The sequence below is a fragment of the Alligator sinensis genome, unplaced genomic scaffold, assembly GCF_000455745.1.
Source record: "Alligator sinensis unplaced genomic scaffold, ASM45574v1 scaffold487_1, whole genome shotgun sequence".
In the NCBI taxonomy this organism is placed as follows: domain Eukaryota; kingdom Metazoa; phylum Chordata; order Crocodylia; family Alligatoridae; genus Alligator; species Alligator sinensis.
This window is the reverse complement of record NW_005842301.1, coordinates 1,063,830-1,074,173: the sequence shown is the minus strand read 5'-3', so window position 1 is coordinate 1,074,173 and position 10,344 is coordinate 1,063,830.

The window sequence follows — 10,344 nt, the reverse complement described above, 5'->3', positions numbered from 1 at the left end:
CCTTGAACTTTTTATTGATAAAGACCTTGATAAAATCAGACAGACACTCTTCACCCTTAAACTCCCAAGTGCTTTTTGGCTTTTGGGCATAAGTTTTAGAAGCCTTTTTGGGGGTTTTGCCCACAGCTTTCTGAGGTTTTTCCCCCCCTGTCTTTAGCTCCATTGCAAAAATGTAATTGGGCACATGCATCCCCATCTCCTGCATACATTCAAAATCATAAAAAATGTACCTCACACCTATTTCAGGCTCTGTAATCTGGTGCATAAAGCACTGATGCTTGTTTACATCGGTGATTTTCCCAAAACACTGCTTGTGCACCCTTTGCACTTGCGCTTTTCATTCATGTACAATTTACACTCATTACACAAAGTTTTAGTTAGACATTCAATCCACTTTTCAGAAGCTAGAGCCACATGCCTTTCTAAGTACTCTTTGGAATGCCAGAACAGTTTACAGTTAGGGCACTTTTGTGCCTTGCCCATGTTGTCAGTGCAGTTTGGGCTCAGGCAAAGATGACATTGGAACCTGCACGTGTGGCTATGACTGTACAATGCCTGACAAAGATCACAATAATTTCTTAAGTCAAACGCCTTTTTCACATCCAAAATACTGTAATAATGTTCTTCATGCAGCAAAAGAAAACAAGTGTCGGGGCATCTGGGTGTGTCATGTGTTTTAAATATACTCCACCCCTTTTTCTCTTTATGCATTACTATATGAATGTTAACTTGTTCAAGGTCTTCAAACAAAGCTACTTGGTGAAGCATAACTTTTTGATGTATAGACAGACCAAATTTCCTGTGCAGTTCTTTGGCATCACCTAGCAGTTCAGCATCTGTGGCCCCTCTATGTTTTGTATCAGCTGATAGTCTGCCTGCAAAGCACAGGTTAGTATCAAAGGTATTCAGGTCGATTAAATACTTCCTCTTTTTAGCAATGATCTGGAAATAGGGGATAGAATTTATAATGCTATGGTTCCCACCACCCATGCCTCTCACAATGACCACAATCAGCCAAAATGTCGAATCAAGCAGTAGTTCTCTCTGGCTTTGTAACAGGTTACTGATCCGCTCTAAAAGCAGCCCCAGGGTCATCTGATTTGAATTCATAGTTTGAAAATCGTTTCATAGTTCTTAGGGTCAGAAGGGACCTAAACAGATCATCAGGTCTGACCCCCTGCCCTGGGCAGGAACGGGTGTCGTGGTCATATCACCCCAGCCAAGTATCTACCTCTTGAAGACTCCCAACGTAGGAGAGAGTACCACCTCACTTGGGAGCCCATTCCAGAGCCTGGCAGCTCTGACTGTAATGTAATGTCTCCTGATGTCCAGCCTGAATCTTCTCTCTAACAATTTGTGGTCGTTATTCCTAGTAACCCCGGGCGGTGCCTGGGGAAACAGAGCCTACCCCAATTCAACAATGACTCCAAGATCCCTTTCTGCCACCATGTTGACAAGAAAGGTATTTCCCAGCCTATAGGTGTGTTGCTGGTTCCTTCTCCCTAGATGCATCACCTTACACTTGTCTGTGTTGAATTCCATCCTATTCTCATGCACCCACTTCTGCGACCTGTCAAGATCTAGCTGGATTCTGTCCCTCCCCTCCAGTGTGTCCACCTCACCCCACAACTTGGTGTCGTCAGTGAATTTGGACAGCGTGCTTTCCATGCCCACATCTAGATCGCTGATAAAGATGTTGAACAGTACAGACCCCAGGACTGAGCCCTGGGGGACTCCACTGCCCACATCCCTCTGGGTTGAAAACGACCCGTCCACCACCACTCTCTGGGTGCGACCATCTAGCCAATTTGCCACCCATCTGACTGTGTGGGCATCAATGCCTCAGTCACGTAGTTTTTTAAAGAGAATGTGGTGGGAAACCATGTCAAAGGCCTTCTTAAAGTCCAGAAAGACGACATCCACCCTGACACCTTCATCCGGGGACTTTGTGACCTGATCGTAAAAAGAAACCAGGTTAGTCAGGCAGGACCTGCCCTCAATGAATCCTTGTTGGTTGCCCCTGAGCATTACCTCCTCTGCTGGGCCCTTGCAGATGTGCTCCTTGATAATTTTCTCAAAGGTCTTCCCAAGGACTGAGGTAATTAACTGACCTATAATTTCCTGGGTCCTCCTTCCTCCCCTTTTTGTAAATGGGGACCACATTGGCCCTTTTCCAGTCCTCTGGTACCTGGCCAGTGCTCCACAAGCACTCACAGATCTGTGCCAGGGGCCCCGCTATGACCCCCACCAATTCCCTCAGTTTTTAAATATAAACAGTTATTCATGCAATCTGTCTGAATACATAACTGGGCATAGGCATTGGGCATGAATCTCTGGTGGAGTTCTGCTACAATTTGTTCTACCCCTCTGCTTATGGCTTTGTATGCCATGTGTAATGGCACAAGCTCCAGATTCACAAATGGAACTCCTCTGTGTACCTCATGCCTCCAAACCTAGCTACAGAACACTCTTGCCTTCTCACCTACACCATATGTATGTCCAGTAAAACATCCTCTACAGGTTCAGGAGACTGGGGAGCATTTGAGGGGCCCTCTAAAGGGTCTTCTAAATCATATTCCCTATCCCACCTCTCTGACTTCTCAGGTCCTGTAGGAGGGTCAGGTCCAGGAGGAGGGGGAACATTTTAGGGGCCCTCTAAGGGGTCTTCAAAAGCACCATCACTAGGAGCTCTCTTATTTTTTCTCAACAGGTATTTAGCCTTCCCCATGCTCCTCTTTAACCAGGACCTTACTTTTCACCCTGCAAGCCACTTGATGGTTAGCCCCCCATTCTTATTCTCAGGTTTATCATGGCTCCCCCTCTTATGATGCATGCCATGACTGCTGTCTGAGTCATACAGACTACCTCCTCTCTGAATAAAATTTACCCTTTTGCTCCAACAGTAATCATGAACTTTCAAAGCACTTTGAACACTTTTTCTGAGATGTATACCTCTTCTAGAACCACCCAAACCCCAAACCCCCTTTTTGTTTTCACAATAATCATGATCTTTCAAGGCCGTATGGTTACCCACATCCCTGAAACACCCTCCCCGCCCCCTTTTTTTTTTGGTTTTCTCAGTAAACATGATCTTTCAAAAAAGGATGAAGACCCTCCTCTTTCTCTAAAGTGTGTTGAGCAATCAGTCCTGGGTTTCTTATTCATGGGGCCCAGATCACCTGCTTTGGGGTTGTGAATCCTTGTGCTTTTACACATGGTTTTCTCAGAGGTAGGTAACGTGTGAACCATGCATGGTTGTGACCCCTCTAACAATTCACCCCATCACCCCTGACCAATTGCCAGGAGGTTTCAGAGGCCACGGACCTCCCCAAGAATGGTGCTGAAACAACCAGGTGAATAGAGGGCAAGGGCCTAGGTTGCAAGCCCATCTGGTCTATCTGCTTTCCCAAGTAGGCCCTCTGTTTGTTTGAGACTGCACTGAGGCAAGCAGGGGCAGCCTTACACCATGCCTTTAAAACCCCTCATCCTCACCACACCACCAAGAGTTGTTAGACATCCACATAGAAAGTGTTACCATAGTAATCGTTTTGAGGAGGACAGCCACGCAACATGTGATATCGCGCAACATGTGACTGGGGCCAGAAATGGAGTTTCTGATATCATGTGTCATATGACTGGGGGCTGGGGAGGAGTTTGTGATGTTGTGTCACATGACTGGGAGAGGGGGAAGAGTCTCTGATGCCACGCATCATGTGACTGGGAACAGGGTGGATTTGTAATGTCACACAACACGTGACCAAGGTGGGGGTGGGGTTTTGACATCACACACTATATAAGGGGAAAGGGGGTGGGGGGTTTGACATCAAACACCATGTGAAGTTCCAGAACTTTTGGTCCCAAGATGGCAGCCAAGATGGCCACCTGTCAAGTTGACAAGTGGGTGTTCGTATATACCACTCATCAGGCCTATTTACAGGAAGTAGAGTCATTGCAACAACTGTTGGCAGAGTCTCAGGAACAGGCAGAGGTCACAAGATTAGAAGCTCAGCAGATCACTGAGGACTGAGGAGGGTCAAAGCACTCAGACCCGGAGCATCTAGAGAGAGCAAATACAGACTGACCCTCTGACCAAGCTAGACTGGCAAGAGATTGAATGCCTCAACCCAAAAGTGGAAGGAGGGGATGCAATAATTAATACAAAGATAGAAGGACTGAGTAAGGAGCTGGCACAGCTCACCAGCCAGACAGAAATACAGGTGTTAAAGAACTGTGTGCAGCAGATCAAGACTGAATTGGGAAAAACCCAAGGAAAAGAAACCATAGCACTACAAAGAATGGGGAAGCCAAAGGTGAAAATAGTGAACCACCTTGCTGAGACTACATCCACAGGAAGAGCCTACCAGGCTAGAGGTCAAAAAGAGAAACTTACCCTAGGGGAAAAGCTGTAAGAGGAACACTCTGGGTGGTGACCACCATAGGCTTGGCAGAGAATACACTGAGAAGGGAAAACACTGAGGTGGGGTGTGTGGGGCAAGTGTGAGGAGAAGCCTAGATAAAGCCAGGTCCTCATCAGAGTTGAACCCACAGGGTAGAACCACTAAGAGCCCTGGGGAGCAGGATCAGTCAACCTCAGTTACAAGCACCACAAATGCAGCAGGCCAAAGCTGAGGGACTGGTGGTGGAAGCCTGAGAGGAAGAGGGTGGCAAGGATTTAAAAAAACCCAGAGTGGAAGTAGCCAAATTTGTACAGGAGGATGGAACCCCAAGGGAAGGGCCAGAGCTTCAACAAAGGCAAATCAGCTCAACCTGGGAAGAGGGGGTAAACCACCATCAGTTTCCAAGATAAAGGGGCATGACTTAAGAGAAAGGACTGGACTAAGGAGGAAGATATTCATATGCAACATCCCAACAAATATAGATTGGTGGATGGTGAAGAAACTATTAATGGAAAAGGTGGGAGGTGTTGCCTATGTAAATTTGTATAAAGCTGCAGGAGGAGACTCAAGGGTTGTGAGAAAATCAAGTTTTGAAATAGGAAGTGTGCTCTAGAAGTGCTAGGGACCCAAACCCTAAGGGGCAAAAGGTTCAGGGAGTTTCCCAGAGTGAAAGAGAGGAAGGCATTAAGACTAGCAGGTGGAGCTCAACACGGGAGATAAGACTATCATAAGCCTGGGTCCGAGAAATAGGCAGTGAAATTGCAGAGGAACCAAAGGTCACAGGAGTCTCCATGAAATGACCAGAACAAGAATCCTCAAGAACCAATGATAGGATGCCTAGAAAGCCCAAAAAGGGAGTTGTTTGGTCCTGGGAAGGACCTAAAACTGCACCCTACTGAGACTGGATAATGTGTGGGGGGGGGACTACCTGTGGTGGGGTATCCCCTACTAAATGCCACTTTGCCACCCCAGGGAAAGGTGAGTAGGAGATGCTTGAAAACCTGTGCTCCCACTACCTGGTGGGTTATCCTTGTGACAGGAAAAATGGTAGGGCAGCACACCCTGAAGAAAAAAGCACTTCTCAGAGGCAACAGAGCAAGGACCCCCCAGGTGAGTTTGGACAAAGGTGCTGCAGTATGTAGCAAGGCACTGGGGTGTGCCTGCTCCTTTAAGGGAGGAGCTGCCAGAAAGGCAGCTTCTAGGTGGTGATGGGATGCAGGGGGTGGGTGGGGGGAGGGAGCTGATTGGAGACTCACGTGATTTGAAGAGAGCTGGCTTGAGCCATATAAGGCAGTCTAGCCCTAAGAGCCATGAGGAGAGGAAATCCTGTCAGCAGGGTAGCAGAAATCCTACATGACCAAGGAATAAGGCTAAGCCCTTCTGCAGGCTGGGGAACAAGGGAATATTACCCAGGGCAGAGAAAGAAGGGTTTTATATAGGCAAGTGGCCTTCATTTTATGTTGGTGCTCTTGTTTTGAGTTGCAAGCTGTGAGCGTTTCTGGAGGCAGGCTCAAGGCAAGGCTCAAGGCACACTCAGTGAGCAGAAAGCTAAGCAGGGAGCTGGGAGTTAGGCTAGAGTGTTCCCCCAGTCCAGAGAGGGGCTATGGATGTGACCCAGAATACTTAGTGAAATGGTAGCCCAGACTGGGGCTGCAAGTGGGACCAGAGGGTCCACGAGCCTGGGGAGGGGCTAAGTGAGGGATTAGGGCGTCTGAGAGCCCAGAGCAGAGGCTGGAGTGTGTGGCAGGCCAGTAGGGGGTGCTCCTGCACTGAGCCAGTCACCTCACTGTGCCTGACCACCTACCAGGCTCCAAGTGCTTCCCTGGGAGTGCCCCACATCTGGCCAACCCTCTTCCTGGAGCACACCTGCAAGCCTGGGGGTAATGCTCCCACCACTCATGAGTCTCGGTCTGTTAGTAGCTCTGTGCCTCATGAAGTACACCAGCTTTATAGACCTGAAGGGTACGTGACCCACTGCAAGAACTTGGGGTGCTTCTCTTAGTCTGAAGCACAAATAGCGGTCTCCCTTAGTCAGCCGGACCAAGGGGACCCTAAGGCATAATCTCGACCCTCTCCCAATAAGTCTCCCACGCTAGGTACAGAAGGTAACTTTATTGATTACAAGGAGTAGGTTTGGAATAGGGTACAGGGTAGAGCAATATCAAAAAATAACCCTTAGAGCAAACAGTGGCATGGTAGCCTTTGATCACGCATCTGAGTTACTGCAAGCTATAGATCTAGTTAGATTTCAAGTAGCTTACTCACAAGTATAATCCAGAGGCTGATAGAGCTTTCGCCTGCAGGAAGGCAGTTCGTAGTGTGTTCATGTTTCAAGAGAGAGAGAGAACTGCCAAGGTTCATCTGCTGTCAGTTTCTTCAGCATGGCTGCCGCGCCTCCTCCTGGGCAATCTTGAATTTATATAGACCTTATTACCTCATTTACCTGATCCAATGAAGGCCATCAGTTGTTGGGTGCCAGCCAACCAATTTGAAATGCATCACTGGTTGCTGGGTAGACTGGCACGGTCTCTAGCCCCCCTCCCAGCCATGATGTCATTGCTTAGAACAACAGGAAAGTTAAGTGCCCCCACCTAGGTGTGTGAGGCCAGTCACGTAGGCAAAGGGAGCAGGTTCCCCCCTCCTTCACGACTGTATCCAGCTCAGGTTACAACTCAGGGTTACCTGAAGCAGATGGGGACACAGGTGCCTGCCCTGTGTAGTGATGATGGTAACCAGATTGTCAGGTAGGTAATAAGCCTGATAGCAGAGTTTGAGGAGAGACTTAGATGGCATTCTGTCACAGAGGGGAGGGGGACTAGTACCCATAGCCTAAGTGGAAAACAGTGAGCAGCCTAATAACTGCGTGTTCAATTTTGGGGCCCTCACTACAGAAAGGATATGGACAAATTGGAAAGAGTCCAGCAGAGGACAGCGAAAATGGTGAGGGGGTTGGGGTGCATGACTTATGAGGAAAGATTGCGGGAACTGGGCTTATTTAGTCTAGAGAAGAGGAGACTGAGAGAGGATTTAATAGCAGCCTTCAAATCCCTGAAGGGGGATTCAAAAGAGGATGGAGCTAGGCTATTCTCAGTAGTTCTGGATGACAGAACAAGGAACAATGGTCTCAGGTTGCAGCAAGGGAAGTTTAGGTTAGGTATTAGGAAGAATTTTCTCACTAGGAGGGTGTGGCAGGCCTACACTGGCAATGCTGCTGCTAGCATGCCCTGCACACCTAAGCATGCTGCACCAGGGTCTACTTTCCTGCCATGACTTAATATTATTTGAGGTTTCACTGGAAGATGTTGTTCAATGTTTCTCTATGACCCTGGGCACCTTGGCTAGTACTTCTGTGGGGCTCTGTACACCCTACCCCTTTCCACTCAGGTGATCTGGCTTGGTCTTGGTAGGATCTGGGTGTGCCACAGGCACTGTCTGTTCCTCCCAGAAGAGTTGCCTTTGTGGCTCTTGAGAGGACTGTGGTTCTGGTGTCTCAGACTGAAAAACTGGCAACTTAATAATACATGAACTGAAATTACTTAAGGAACATGAGTGAGAAGGGCAATGATGCTTGCTGTATCTGGTGCCTCTTTTTGGTGCTCCCACCTACGTGTGGTGTGCTTTGTATGGCTGCTGTGTGATCCCCTCACTGGGGTTGTATCCCAAGAGCACCAGTGCTCTGGGCTGCATCTTAAAGTGTCTGGTGGGGCATTTCCTCATGCCCCCATGACCCTTAGGGTCCTGATACTGGCTGGCTGTGGATTCTAGGGTCCAGAGCCATTCAAATATGGTGAACTGCCCCACTGAGCTCTCAGGCAGGTTCTTCCCCACTGCAGGTTCTGCCGATGCCTCTTGGGTTGCCTTTGTCTTGCCCCAGATGCCCTGGGTGTCCTGCTGGCAAAGTCCCATGTGTGTGGGGCCATAGTTGGATCTGGTCCCTTTGATCCATCTGTGGTTGCTCCCACCCTGATACCTATGTTACCTTTCCCAGGTGCCTGGTCATCTGCAGCATCACCCGGCTTACTGGGGCTCCCTGCCTCAGGATAGGTCTCCAGCTTCCTTTACTTAGGTAAGCTGTTGCTCAGGCCCCACGGGGGTGTCCCCTCCCAGCCACAGTCTGAGCTGCCATGCTTCCCTACAGCCGGTCTCTCTGTGGTGGTACCAGGTCTGTGCCAGCCATGGGGAAAGTTTTTGGAGGCACAGTAGGTGCTCCCTCCTTCTCTCTCCCCAGATACGGCAGGCAAGCTCCTCTTGTCCCGGGAGCTTTGAGGGGCTTGGACCAATCTGCAGTCCCTCTTCCAGCTGTGTGGTGCCAATCTAGCTGTTTGAAGACTGGCCACCTGGGGGCTGGCAGTGCAATGAGTGGGGCATGAGCCTGCCACAGAGGGTAGTAAAACACTGGAACAGGTTACCCAGAGAGGTTGTTGAATCTCCTTCCTTGGAGGTTTTTAAGACCTGGCTAGGCAAAGCCTTGGCTGGGATGATCTAATTGGGGACGGCCCTACTTTGAGCAGAAGGTTGGACTAAATGACCTCCTGAGGTCCCTTCCAAACATAATTTTATATGATTCTGTGTTGGAGAGGACCATGCTTAGCAGCAGGTGAATGAAGCAGAGCTCCCCAAATAGCTTAGCTATGAAAGAATATTTAAAGCAACTGGAATAAGTTAATAGAGGAGATACAGAAAGAGGAATTCTGACTGTCCAGGTTACAGAAAGAGGAATTCTGACTGTCCAGTTAACCCCAGGTTACAGAGCAGAATGGGAGGTGTTTGGTGTTTGATATTTTCCATAGTTCTGGGCTGTTCAGGCTGCCACGTAGGGCCCAGGAGGAATTTTTCCGCCTTCCTGTTGCTGCAAGTACCAGAGGGTTTTTTTTTCCTAATCCTTTCATAGAAGCACTGGGTGTTGGCTGCAGCCAAGGTCCCATCCTCATGACTGGGGTTTGCCATTGCTCCAGCTGGGACTAAACATGGAGGTGCCTGATTAGAGGGTCTTGTCCCTCAAGTCAGGGTCAGACAAATCACCATATTTGGAATCAGGAAGGTATTTTACTCTGTAGTCAGATTAGTATGTTCTGGGAGCATGGTGGATCCAGGTGGGAGCAGCAGTGCAGTCACACCCTCCCTTTTGCCACTGTCCCAGGTGATCTGGGTGCAAGGGAAGCCCTAGAGTCATTTCTGCCCTGTGCCAGCTGCAGGCTGTGGCCATGTGGGGTGCCAGGCTGAGAAGAGGGCAGCAGTAGTACACAAGTTCCTCCTTCCTGCCCCTGTTCCCTGTCTGCCATTCCCTTATCACAGGGGTGAGCAAAATATGGCCCACGAGCCAGATCCAGCCCACCAATTGCTTGTATCCAGCCCTGGGCTGCCTCTGCAGCACTCCGCTCTGCTTGAGGCAGCTTGCACCATGCTACAGTCTGCACCTGCCCCAGACAGGCACTGTCCTGGCCCTGGTCAGTGTACATAGCTTCCCAGTGGGGCTGCTCCTGCCACTGCTGTAGCCACCTGGGTACTACTAAGCTCCCCCCATCTCCAGAAGCTCTTTATCCTCCTCCTCTTGTCCGTACTGTGCTGCTCCAGGCAGCAGGTAGCGCAGAGAGGTGGTGACTGGTGACGGTAAAGCTTCAGTCATGTGGCTCCTGCCCCAGTGTGTGGGACTTCAGCTCCTGGCCACCTTCCAGCCACTCCACCTGCACAGCATGATGAGCAGCCACCTGCAGGCAGCTAAGCATGTGGAAAGCAGCTCTACTGAGAAACTGTACATGCTGGCTGAGGCCAGGCTTGAGGCAGTGCCATCAGTAGGCCTAGGGTGGGTGCAGGTGGGAATGCAGTGCAAGCTGTCCCAGGTAGGATCAGCTGGGGCTTGGACCTATACAGAGCACTGTCAGAGCAGCCACAGGCTGAATGGGGGTAGGGGGTGGACCACACCTGCACCATAACACCCAGGCAAACT